Raw genomic sequence first — 14,192 nt, 5'->3', positions numbered from 1 at the left:
ATCTTATTATTCTGGTCATATTATTCTAAAAAGTCATAATTAATGTTTATCTCTAGGTCTCTCATAATTAAGTATATGCTATTTATTTAGGATCCTGTGGAGCGATACGTGATTATGAGAGTCCTAGGGACAAAATTTAATTGTGACCCTTTAAAATAATATGATTAGAACAATAAGATCTTTGCACTCGTTCAAATGGATTGAAAATTAGAGCGCTTAATTTTTTTAGATTTTTTATATATTAAAAAATATGGTTAAAAAATTAAGTGCTCCAAATTTGAATCTGTTTGAACCGGTGCGAAAATTTTATTATTATGATCATATTATTCTAAAGAGACATAATTAATTTTTTTTTTTCTAAAACTCTCGTAATCACGTGTCTACCACATAAGATTGCATAAGATTGCAAAAGAAAGAGAGCAAACGTTTTGAGGGATGGGTAGGGCCTGCCGCCTCCCATGGACAGCAGAGCCCCCGCGTCCATTGAATCATCAGGCACATGGTTTTTACTTAGTACTGCTCCTACTTTGTTAGAGCATGTACACTAAGGAAAATGTATTTTAGCTACCAAACAGTCCACTTTTTTAATTTTATCTACTCAAATCTTTCTCAACTCCACACCGATCCTTTCTATTATCATCTTTATCCTTATAAAACTCTATTCAATTCAATTGCAGTACTATTTTTTTCCTCTCTCTCCACAGTTCTCTGTCCAAAATCAGAAGACCGAAACCCACCCACAAATTGACTACCATAAATCAATTACGGAGTAACCCAAAATTTGAACTGTACAAAATTATTCCTTGCAAGGTGGGGTTAGGAAGGGGGAGGTGAAAGTGCTGTCGAAGTCGAAGTTTACGGGGGGGTGAGGGTATCATTATGAAGCAAAGGAATTAATGGGGAGGTTGGAAATTCTGGGGATGGAGATTTATCCTTGCAAGGTGGGGTTAGGAAGGAGGAGGTGGAAATGCTATCGAAGTTTTGTGGGGCGGGGGGGGGGGGGGGCGTATCATTATGAAGTGAAGGAATTAATGGGGAGGTTGGGAATTCTGGGGATGGAGATTTGTCTTTGCAAGGTGGGGTTAGGAAGGGGGAGATTTGTTATGAGAGAGAGAGGGAGAGAAAACTACTGAAGAAGAACGGGAGAGAGAAGTTAAAATTGAGACTCCTTTGATCTTGTATTTGTTTATTAGGGGTGGGGGCAATACCAATCAAAGACAAAAAAGTGGGGAACAAAATAAAAGAAAAAAATTGAAACACGAAAAAGTACCTCCCACATAACCTTCTCTCCTCAACTTACCTTTGCCCTTCATCTCATCTTTACCTCCTGTTCACTTTGCCAACATTTCTAAACTGTAACTCCTCATTCTTCATTTTTACTATGTTTCCCCTGTCATCCATCCTCTCCCAATATTTTCCCCCCAACTGCCCTTTCATTTTACTCCCAGGGCAAAACCACCACCCAAAAACCCATTTTCTCCTTAATATATACCACTATCCTTGTGAGTTGACTCATCAAATATGATTATAAAGATGACATATATCCACCCCTTTGTCTTTTATCTCATCTTGTCTTCTTATCTTTTCTCACCACACTTATCTTCTCATCACTCATGCAAAGCCATTGCACTTTCACGTGCCCACCCCTCACAAAATCGCCACCTACGGCTTGTCATGCAAAATCATATATTTTTACACTAAATCTACTAATTACATGAAACAAATTCCTTACTCAATGCACGGGTGAAATATTAATGAAAAGTGTGGATATTACAATCCACCAAACCCGTCATAACATTCAAATTAGTAAAATACCCGGACTGGGTATCACACTACCGCTATGCAGTCCGCTACAATTGTCGATGTACTTACGTGTGTGTGTGCGCGCGCGCGTGTGTATATATATATATGTGGAGAGAGAGAGAGAGAGAGAGAGAGAGAGAGAGAGCTTAGTAGGGGAGGAGTGAAAAACATGGGATCGGAATTTTCAACAGGCCAGTGGCCATCACTTGACTGGATTGCACGATTTAATCGAATATCTTTCTTCAAAGCAGTTGTCACGGTCTCATACTTCACATCCTCTGTCTCCCCCAATCTCACTGTTGGTATACTCAAATCGATGTTCTTGTTTTCCTTTTTCAGCTGTAAACAAAGAAATTGCACTACTTTTTATGGTCTATCAAAGGAAATGGGTGTTTAATTTTAGAGAAACTTACGGCAGCACTCAATTGCGACCGAAGATCAGCACAACAGGTCAAAAAAAGAAGAAGAAGAAGCATAAATGCAAAAAAAATACAAAAGATTATTAGGCCAAAAAGCAGTTCTTTTCTGTGTCTTTTTACAGGGAGACAAACAAACACAACTTATATAGATAAAAAAATAAAAATAAAAAAGGGGTAAATTTCACTGACCTCCCCTGAGGTTTCTAACACAGACAAAGACGTCCCTCGAGGTTTCTTAAATGCCACTAACCTCCCCTACTTTTGAAAGAATTATCAATATTCCCCGTCTGTGAAGTCGCCGTTAAGTTTTTAACAGAAAATCATGATGTCATCACATTTTACAAGCCTAAATCCCCCAATTACCCTTGCAACCGTGGCCAAACAGCCAATGCTTTTCTTCCATACTAAATCTAATATTCACCCCTCTCAATATGATTTTGAAAAGTAAATAGAACCTGATAGTTCAAACTATTCACAAATTATTCTAAAGAATATTTTGACAAATCATTCACTAATGTTTATCGATGTTATACATACGTATGTCAGATAATTATATCAAATATATACCCACATGGTATAGAACTATTTGTTTATACATTGTATATATTATGAGAATTGATTTTTACACTCTCCTTTTTATATCCACAAACCCTTTTTTGTCTTTTAGCAAAAAAAAAAAAAAAAACACTTTCAACACTAAAAAGTAAAAAAGAAAGTGTGGATATCAAAAAAGGTATTGCATGTGAAAATCAATTCCCTATATTATATTCCATCAAAAATTTTAGTCTACTATTAAAGTTGAAATCTTTAATTTTATGCAAAGTACTTCAAAAAATGATTAAAAAAACACTACGCGCACAAACATGGCGTGCATAGATGACTTGTGGGGTCCACTTCGAGATCCCACACAAACAATCTGAACGTTCATTAAATTTACAATTTTTCAAGTAGTTGTAAAAAATTTGCTCAATCGAAAATCGAATGACTGTAAATTCTTGATCAAATCTACTAACTTTTCATTTAAAATCAAGATCCTGAATTTTGAATGAAAAATGATTTTGATTCTAAATGAAAAAGTTAGAAAATTAGATTAAAAAAATTACAATAATCCAACTGAGCTGATTTTTTGTAGGGCTACTTGAAAAATTAATTTAATATTATGAACATGAAGGATTATTTGTGTGGAACTCCGAAATGGGCCCCACAAGTCATTTGTGTACAATCTGTGCACACCATGTCTGGCGCGTAATTGGATTGAAAAATAACGTGCATAAGGATATGTTTGGTTGTGTTTTCATTTCTGAGTTTTTGAGAGGGAAAAGTTATATAGAGTTTCACACTTTTTTTTTGTGCCTTCAATCAACTTGTTTTTCAAATTTTGGCCTCTCTCTCTCTCTCTCTCTCTCTCTCTCTCTCTCTCCCTAGTTTTTGGGTACATTAAGTCCAAACATATTTAAAAAGTAAAAGAATTACAAAAATTTAACTGAAAAAGAATAAAGGTGCCAATTTTGATTTGCCATGTCCATTGTTTTTATAGTATCCCTTTCATTCTAGTGAATTTGTTAAGAATTTTCAAAAAAAAAAAAAAATTCACTTGTTAGATAGAACTGCTTTAGGTATAGCCAAAAAGTGAAAAGAAATTGACAAAATTATAAAACAATTTAAAAAAAAGAATGCAAATTAGGAAGCAATCAAAGATATTAAAAAAAAGGTTCTTTGAGAAGAAAACCGAACATAGCTATTTTCTTATTCAAAAAATAGCAATTTGAAAATTGCAACATATTTATTAATGAGTGTCACATTTTTTTTATTAGCTACGATTTTTTTGTCTTTGTTCAAATTTTTTTTTTTGGTCTTTTGTCAGTTTTGCGTTAATTTTATGTGGATTGTTAGTTCATCTGGATGAGAGGAACCAATAATTTACAAAATTAACACAAAACTAATGAAAGTTGAAATTAAAAATATTTGAATAAACGAAAAATCATCCAAAAGGGTTATTAAGCCAAACCTCCCGTAGTGGAATTGGAAATTGGGGATGGAACTAGGGTAAAACTAGGATACTTGGCATGGTGTGTGCAAAAAATTATGATTTTTTGATCGTACATATGCAAAAATTTATTGCAACAAGTTTGAGGCAATTGATTCAATTGGGCATTGATGGAGAATATAGAATAGGGTGGTCTTCCATTAACAGCTTATAGTGAAAGCAATGGACAAAGGGGAGGAATAGAAATAAACAAATAAGGCAAATGAGATGCTGACCATAGAGGGCATTTAAGTCTTTTTCTCTTCAAGACTAACACTGTTTATGCTCATTTAATTAGATGGGGGAATCTTGATAATTGTTTCAAAAGTAGGGGAGGTCAGTGGCATTTTAGAAATCTCAAGAGAGATCTCTTTTTGTGTCAAGAACCTTAGGGGAGGTCAGTGAAATTTTCCCAAAAAAAAATCAGATACAAGTTGGAGTTTGTAGTTACCTGCATCTGTATTAGAAGATCAGCACAGGGTGTGGCTCGGGTTCGATCTTTTTTAAAGTTGTCCATTGTACTCCTATCGAGCTTGTTCAACTGCTTCGCGCTCTTCCGGTGTTCCTGCATCAGGCTCGAATTCCCAAATTTGTCTACCAATGTAGTTGTTGGTGCTAAACAAATATGTTCCCTTGCCTTCAACAATCTTTAGCTTCTACATTTTGTAATAAGTGTTTTCTTAGTAACTACACAGGGGATTTGCTAGATCTTTGCATTCATAAGCTCACAATTTAGAAATATACCATGTTTATATAGGTTCTTCTATTTGATGCATTCAAAAAGAGTCATGCTATGTGCACCGACCCATTTGTAGGGAAACCGTACCGACCGGCCGCGCCGGGCCGTCTCCGGCCACCGGACGGCCGATCCGAGCCGTCCAAAAATTTTAAAAAAAAATACCGAGGGGCTCACACGGGAATCAATGGCATCCGATGTGTGCATGGTGCTTGATCTAAACACCCTTTTTTCATGTATACGTATATGTGCTTATATCATTAACGATTCAAAAATTGAAATTCCGAAAAAGTTTTTTTTCTTTTTAAACCTAAAATCTATAAGCCGTAAATAGGAGTAACAATATTTTTGAAAGCTTTTTTCCAGGTTATTTTTTGGCTTTCAGCATTTTTTTTGGACTTCGGGTTGGTGCTGTGCAGTGAGGTGCACAACATCGTGCTGCGCACCTCTGAGCTGTCGGATTGTGCATCCGACGGCTCGGATCTCATCTCGGCAACCAACGATCGAGAGCCATTCATTGCCAAGATGAGATCCAAACTGTCGAATACACGATCCGACGGCTCGGAAGTGCACAGCACAGTGCTGCTCACACTACTACACAACACCATCCCAATTCATTGTTTTTTAGCTTCTTCGTTTTTTGGGGGGCTTGTTTGTGCTTGCAGCTTGGCCTTTGGGCGATGTTTCCGGACAGAATACTACTATTTGGACAAACGCGTTTGTTTTCTTTTGCTATGCAAAACACGTGGGTTAACATTAGGTTTTTTCACAGAAATGCTAGCCATTTTTGCAAGCCATGACAAGGTAGTAAAAATGCGGTAATAATTGACCAAAGCAGTAGACAAAATAATAATTAGAGAAAAGAATTAGGATTGCCTGTGTATAACATCTTGATTTTCGGACACGTTATTAAACGATTTTCTAAAATAATTTCTTAAATAAAGGACATTTTCTTGAAATAACAACGAAAGCTTAATTTAATTACAATACTTTAAAATTAACTGAGAGAAATTAATAGAGCTACTACAGATACGATTGATTCTTCTAGAAGTTGTCTTTGAGTTGATATGATCCTTTAGCTCTATCTTCTATACCTGGCGTGAAATGCCATGGTAACGTACGTAGTACTGTGAGTGATGACACTCAGTAGATAATCTCAACCCTATTAATCTCTTACTTTATAGTTAAAGAGTCATTCAATATAACAGTCAAGAGGCTATATATATATATATATATATATAAGTCGAGTACTGTAGAAGAATTACACGCTATTCTTTTTTTACTATTTGTTAACTTAAGTGAATTCTGGATTCTTCTCCACAAGACACCATTCCTCTAACATCCACTAATTTTGACCATCCCAAGAAATAACTCTTCTCTTATTTGTTCTGCAACGAGGTCCGAAGCGAATACAACTAAATTATGTATTCAATACAGATTCGTCGACAACCATAATAGGATAATAGCTCACCATGACATCTCAAGCATTAGAGGTCGCATCATCTTAATACAGAGATCCATTTACCGTCTCACAACTCTACACACTGAGTACTTTAATTACCATAATCCTAATCCACACACTCGGTATTGTACCATATTCAAGAATCCTTTACGGTTTTTCAAAATACTGTACCCGAAGTCCTTTACCATTTTCTAACTCATCTAAAGATATTTTAAAGTACTAGCTAGGGTCCTTTATGGGCACCCAACATCGTAAATCAACTTTAGTGTTTTATCCTTTACTTATCCACGTCTATAACCATCCCATGTGCCTAAGTCGAATCTAGCATGTTCACCGTTATTCATCAATAAAACTCAACTCATAATATAATACATTCCAATGAGATAACAAGTATATCAATTAATAGTGTGCGAGTACGTAAAACACGTAGTGTATTATGATTGGACCGACGCCCTTACGTTTATTATATGCACCGTAATTTTATTAAACAAGTAAATTAATAATTTTCTTAACTTATTAATCTACATGTCTTTACTATAGGGTACAAATCAATTGTTAACATTTTTGATGTTACTCACGTTACTATTTTTATTTCAAACATTTGTTTTCTATAAAATTAATCATGATTTGTATTTATAAAAAAAAAATTTATTATCACTATAGTTATAATAAACTAGCCAATAATTTTATTAAAGGTATTTGGGTCTTTGATACTCTAAAATATTTTTAATTCTTCTTCACATTTGTTGTATTAAAAAATTACTTTTAAAATGTCCTAATAACTTATATAGATTAGAGTTATCATTTTCTTATTATGAACATTATGCTAACATCAATACTAGGCAGCAGTGTGTGATATTAAACATTCTTATCTTTCCACTTTTTAATGTAATAATGAAGTTGTAATAAAAGAAAATCAGTCATGGAGCCAAAACATTAGACTAGGTAATTAGGAGGACTACAGTGTTATTTTAACAAATGTTTTTAAAACCCATTTCGGTTCTTCACTGTCAAAGCCGCGCCACACCTCGGCTGGAAGCGGTTCTCCGTTATTTTCGATTTCCATCACTCCGCAACATTAACAAAAAAAAAAAAAATGCAAAAAATTTCACGCATTTTACTATAGCAAAAAAGTTTCAGCATTTTACCATCTCGTTTTCACAAACAAAAAAGTTGTGAACAAAAACTTTATTTATTACAGTAACTCTACTTACAAATTCATCAACAATTTATTGATCATTACCGGAGACAATTTGACATTTCTTAACAATTTTTTCTCTACCGGAAACACTTAACAACTTCTCAACCACAAATAGGGACAGAGTCAGAAATTTCATCACGCAAGAGCGACTGTGCATGCGAGAAAAATAATATAAATACACATGCATAATCATGTAAATACATTAAAACTCAAAATAACATAAATACATAAATCAATTTAACTAATGGGATCGATCTTGATGTATGTGTCTTGTTTTCCTTTATTGTTCATCTTCTTTTTTTTTTCATTCATAACAACTAGACGAATTTGGTACATGGGCTTTTATATTACTTGATTTTACCAGTCAAAAAATAAAGAATTAGTAGAAGTTTAGAACAACAATTGAGGAAAGACATATCTACAACTTAAATTTCACCAAAATTACTTAGGATTTCCAAAATATCTTCTCCTCCGATGCTATTTTCTCGAAATTGGGGGGGGGGGGGGGGGGGGGCGAAGGGGATTTGGTGTGCCATTGAGATTTTAGGGTAAAAAGAAATAAAACTGTAAAACACTAAACCTATCTAATGAAAGGTGAAAGTTTATTACTTGAATATTCACAATATTAACCCTATAGTTCTATTTTTTGTTATGTTTTAGTCATTAGCCTTTAGTAATTAATGTTGGTATCCTCGTATTTCAAAGGTTACTATTATATATTTTTTTGAAAATTCTACATAGGGGCGAGCCTATATATTTTCATAGGAATTTTTTTTTAAACATAAAATAGTAGTGTTTCTTTCTCTTCTTGCAGGGACGACTGCCAATACTTGCCCCTCCCTGAACACAAATAAAAATCTACAAATTTTTTACTACCGGAAACACACACAATCACCTAATATACGTAGGAGAAAGTAGTAAAGCGATTATTCTACCTCGAATTTGTCCGAGAAAGCAAAAAATGGTTTTGGAAAAATAGGAGAAGATGGTGGAGCAACAGAACGCCCGAGCTGACTTTGGGTGATTGGAGATTGGTTCGGAGGTGCTCGGGGTCGTGCTAGAGTTGGTGTGTCTCGAATTTGTGTTTGGATGAGTGCGGAACCAAAACCTACTTCGTTTTGTCTCTCTAGACCATCATTGTTGGAGTTCCAAGCTTTCTCTATCTTCTCCTCTCTGAATACAGTGGTGGTGGTGATGTTCGTGGGTTGTGTTTTTCGGATTGGAGAGAGGGATGTATTTATAGCAGCGAGCGAGGAGTGGGGTGCAACATTTGGAGGTGGTGGGAGAGGGTGGCCAATTGGTGCTGATTTGAGAACTGAAAGGGAGTGGTACAGTAATTTTTTTTGATTTTTAGAAATTATAGTTGAAGACTTTTTGGTACCCGCTCAGCACATTTGAACCGTCCAATACACTTTTTAACGGCTTGGATTGAAACTCTTTCTCTCATCTCACCCAAACAATTTTTTTCTCATTTTTCTCTCTTCAAATCCGAACCATCCAAAAATGCAATTGACTGTTCGGATGCGCCAAGCGGGCACCACGTCGTACTCACCCGACACTGAAATTTTTTCTTGATTTAACACACTATTGAAGGAAGTTGATATTTGCGCTCCACTTTTTACTGATAGTACTCTACTTTGTTCATAAAGTTACTAGTAACTTTACATTAAAATTGAAGCACCATCAATAAAAAATATAATGCAAAAATCACTATTGAATCATCAGGCCCATGGTTTTATATTTTAGGAGTAACTGCTCCTACTTTGCTAGAGGACTGGTTTTGAATGCTTATGCAGATGAAACACGGAGTACTCAGTATCGTACGCGCCAAAAGCAGTCCACATTTATTGCAAAATTATTTTCCCTTCTTTTCTTCAGTTTTCTCACCAACCGAACACAGCTATGGGGGAAATAAAGCGAAATCTTGGGTAGGATTGAAGTTACCAAAACAAAAACAAATATAGAGAATAACCCTCGTAATTTGGATTAATACAAAACATGGGTTTCGATTTTTACTCTCGAATTTGTTGAGGAACTTGGCTTTACCTTCTGGTTTCTCTTTTATTTTTTCTTCTGCAACAGATAGAGAGAGAAGAAGATGAAAGAATGGGGCTCAACTCAATGCTTCATATACTGCACAAGATATATTGTCGAGGCTCCTTTCAACTCTACTCTTCGGGAATTTGTTTGTACACTATCGACAGACACACTCCATTGGGAGGCAGGTGCTCTGTGCCCAAAACAATATGGAGATATTTTCCGGGCATTGGATTTAAAATATAGAAGTAGTAAAACAAAACTACACAATTAAATGACCGAAAAACACTTCGGCACGAGTGATTTTTGGGTACTGGGTGGGTATTACGTGACTGTACCCGCATAGTGTTCGAGCAACACATTCGGGTAATCTAAAAGTGTGTTGAACGGTCCAGATCGAAACCCTCTCTCTCCTCTTACCCCATCACTCTCTTTCCTCTTTCTCTCTCTTTTTTTTCTCTTCAAATTTGAGCCGTCCAAAACCAAAATAAACTACCCGGATGCGCTACGCGGGTTCCACGTGATGCCCACTCGGCCTTGAGGCACTGGGACCATGTTCGTTTGGAGATTTTAGATTTTAGATTCTCTCACTGCAAACGGTCCCCAATAAATTTTTTCTCAATCAGTACTTTTATTTCTCTTAATTTCTATCTTTCTCCACTTATTACTCAAAATTCAAAATCCAAATACCAAAACAAAGGGTCCGGAGTTTTCGGCACAGAAGGGATCGGATCCCATTGGTGGGGGGAGTGACTGGTGGAGTAGGGAAAAAGCAGTGTACAGACCACACTATTGAGTTGTACACAGTTCATCCCACCCATTTTACTGTTTTGCTTTTTGAAAATTTCTAAAATCAGCTCAATGGGCTGACAATAGTGAGTGTGTGAATGTATATTAAAAGGTATAAAAAGTATATAGAAATACGTGTTTTCCTTGTCTTCTAATATGGTTATCGTCAGCCCAGTGGGCTGACAATAGCAATACCGAATCCTATAATAGAAAAATGCATCATAAAACTTCATGAAAGTGCCTAAATATATTTTGACTTTATGGCTAAAAAAACTCAAAAAATTGAAAGATCTCCACTGAAAATAATTTTACTAGTGTCTTTCCTTTAAATAAAAACTATTTTACCGTCTTTATGACTAATTTTCCCTTCAAGGAACAAGATAAGGATTAATATTTACATGAAAAAAGGATTGCCAAAATTGTTTCTCATTTAGTAGTACTTTGTATATGAATATTTTATTGGTTTGTACATATAAGGTGCAGTAATTTAATTTTCCCACTCTCTATCTTATCGTCACATTTTTTCCGGTGTTGATTCAGGTCACAACATTAGCATATTTTGTGTGAAATCATTGCATTACTCTTATACATAAATTCACATGAATAAATATAATTAAAAAATTAGTACAATTCTTATTCTTATTATTATTTTTGAAGTTGTCAAGTGATACAAGTTTGAGAACTAAGATGACAAATCTCTAGCAATGAGAGCATCTAAACCAGACGGAATACAATCTGAGTGTCGATAAAGAAAACTCTTATTCAAACTATTAGAGGCAAGCCAATGGGCTGCCTTGTTCTTCTCGCGGCAGCACCAAGAGAAAGAATAGCTCCTCGTAGACACCCAAACCTTGATGTCTTCTATCCATAACCCTTATCTCCCATATACAACCGGAATTAAGTCCATTAAAGTAGTTAATTAAGTCCATTAAAGCAGTTAATTATCACCTGGCAATCTGTTTCAAAAATGGGATTATCAATAGCCCATCCCATATCCACCGCAACCCCAGACGCGATTCTCAATGCCCAAGCTTCAATTAAAATGGCAGAAGAGATCCTTACAATTTTACCAACCCTTCACAACCGAGCTACTCCACCACTATCCCTGGCAATAATGCTGAAGGCAGCTAAGCTGCCGGAGGAGGAAAATGCTCCATCACAATTAAACTTTATAAACCCAAAAAACAAGCATGCAGATAATCAACATTTGCCGAATTGACCTTAATTATTGTAGTTTCTGGAGATTAGGCCACACTCCATTAAAAACAAAATTCTTTAGTTTGTTATAATTGGGTCCTCAGATTTGGGAAGATTCGTGGGTGCATAAGAAATTAATTCTTGTCCAGTATTCAAAGGAAAGAGTTGCCACTTGGTGCTAAAAGAATTCCCAGATTGGCCCTTTAAGCAATTGTACTTAATTAACCCCCATCTCAAAAAAGTACACACTTGTCTGACTTCGACCCAATAGGTGACAATTAGCATTTTGCTTTCAACTGGATACAGCTTGCTCTTTCATTTGAGAACTGAAAGTAATTTTTTTTGTCAACCTACATTAATTAGTGCAAATTAAATAGTAGTTGAAGGATTGATTTTGAAAAACTACAGTTGAAGACTTCTTTATGTGAAGATCACTGGGTCTGATGGTAGTCTTTTTTTTTCAAATCATCAGCAGGTTAGTATTGTTAGATGTTAGAGAGGAAGAAGGAAGGAGGGCTCCAACCCTCTCCAAATGCGTAGAAGTACAAAGGAAGCAACAATCGCACTTCACTTACCACTGCGGTTTGATGGTAAGTGAGCTATATATATATATACACGGGACGGTTCTGGGAACACTTAAAAAAACCCTTAAAAAAACACTCCAAATCTTAATCTCATAGTTCCCGATCACATTTTGATGATCCGAGCCGCTCAATGTGTTTAGAACGTGATTTTAAGGGTGCTTGCGAGAAACTGGCAAAAAAACTAACCGGGAAGGGTTTGATTTGAGCAGTTTTTTATTGGACCGTTCAATAAAGTTCAATAAAAAACTGTTCGGATGAAGCCCTTCCCGGTCTTTTTTTTTGCTGATTTCTCGCGGGCACCCTTAAAATCACGTTCTGATCACATTGAGCGGCCCGGATCATCAAAATTCGATCGGGAACTATGAAGTGTTTTTTTAAGGGTTTTTTTAAGTGTCTCCGGAACCACCCCTATATATATATATATGAGTTAGGTTCCGGTGAGGGATCTCTCATTTTATTAAAATGCGGGACTCCCCTTTCCGATTGAATTTCGATGATCCGAGCCGCTCAAAGTGATCAGAACGTGATTTTAAGGGTCCCTGCTAGAAATCAGCAAAAAAAATTACCGGGAAGAGTTTCATCCGAGCATTTTTCATTGAACGGTTCCAAAAAAACTGCTCGGATGATGCCCTTCCAGGTCATTTTTTTTGTTGATTTCTCGCAAGGACCCTTAAAATTACGTTCTGCACACATTGAACGGTTCGGATTTTCAAAATTTGATCGGAAAATGAAAGTCCCTCATTTTAGCAAAATGAGGGATCCCTAACTTGAAAATTCCTCATATATATATACAGTCCGTCTCCCGTAAGGACCACTTTATTTTAATAAAATGCGGACTTCCCTTTTCCGATTGAATTTTGATGATCCGAGCAGCTCAATGTGTTCAGAATGTGATTTTAAGGGTACCCGCAAGAAATCATCAAAAAAAAAAGACCGGGAAGGGCTGCATCCAAGCAGTTTTTGTTTGTTTTTTATTGAACGGTTCAAACAAAAACTGCTCGGATGAAGCCCTTCTAGGTCATTTTTTTTTGCCGATTTCTTGCTGGTACCCTTAAAATCACGTTCTGAACACATTGAGCGGTTCGGATCATCGAATTTCGATAAGAAAATGGGAGAAATGAGGAGGTCCGCATTTTAACTAAAATAAGGACCCCCTCATTTGAGACTGACTGTATATCAGTGTGTGTGTGTGTGTGTGTATATATATATACATATATCACACATTGTTGGAGCTTGCTGGCAGAGAGCTATTGGATATTAACAGAGACATTCGAGAATATCTTGGCCTCGGAATGAATAAAATTGAGATTGAAACCGATTCAAAGGTTGTTGTGATCATGACAATCAACAATGAAATGCATGACGATCAGATTGTACAAGTTTGAAGGCTGAACTATTGGGTAAAGAATATATATCCTCGACTTGAAAAGACAAACTGGCCTGTTACTAAATGTATGCGAGACAAACTCCTAGAGAACTAAACTGCACGAATTGATTAGTTCTTGATTTGACACAATATTAATGAATCATCAGGCCCATGCTCACCCTTATATTTTATTTGTTAGTGGTTAATTAATTATGCATGCTTATGCAGATGAAATAGTCATTAATATTATCACTCTAGCTTGTCTTGGTCATATAATTCACACAATTACCCCTGAAATAGTTGTGTAAGGCATTTTTATTTTAAATGAACTCCACGAATTGCCCGTTTCGCTAAGGTTCTTATTTTTTGTTTTACGAGACAAGTCATTATTAATTCACCCGTTAAGGCAACATAACAACATTCCTTTGGAAACCAAAAGGCAGAATCGATTCGAAGGAGAAATGAGAAATATTTTGTTCCACCCCATAAAAATTGCATTGATTCTTTTCTTTCAAAGAATTTCCATGATACATCCGAATAATCATTTCTAGGATTAATCGATTTTGAATTCA

The 14,192-nt window shown here is 35.8% G+C and overlaps 2 protein-coding genes across 3 annotated transcripts in view; both read right to left on the bottom strand.

Annotated features, from left to right (window-relative positions):
* Nucleotides 1-9,835, bottom strand: part of LOC131321040 (basic leucine zipper 34) — a 55,846-nt gene extending 46,011 nt beyond the window's left edge. Inside the window, exon 1 of one of the 2 annotated variants that reach the window (XM_058352059.1) lies at nucleotides 9,694-9,835. The gene's annotated coding sequence lies outside the window, so the exon portion shown is untranslated. The remainder of the gene's footprint in view (nucleotides 1-9,693) is intronic. The other variant, XM_058352062.1, reaches the window with a different exon arrangement.
* LOC131321037 (dammarenediol II synthase-like) overlaps nucleotides 1-14,192 on the bottom strand; it is a 132,703-nt gene that overhangs the window by 8,991 nt on the left and 109,520 nt on the right. The gene's annotated exons all lie outside the window — the stretch shown is intronic.

This window comes from Rhododendron vialii, chromosome 3a (genome assembly GCF_030253575.1).
Source record: "Rhododendron vialii isolate Sample 1 chromosome 3a, ASM3025357v1".
Taxonomy (NCBI): Eukaryota; Viridiplantae; Streptophyta; class Magnoliopsida; order Ericales; family Ericaceae; genus Rhododendron; species Rhododendron vialii.
This window is presented reverse-complemented; position numbering and strand designations above follow the sequence as displayed.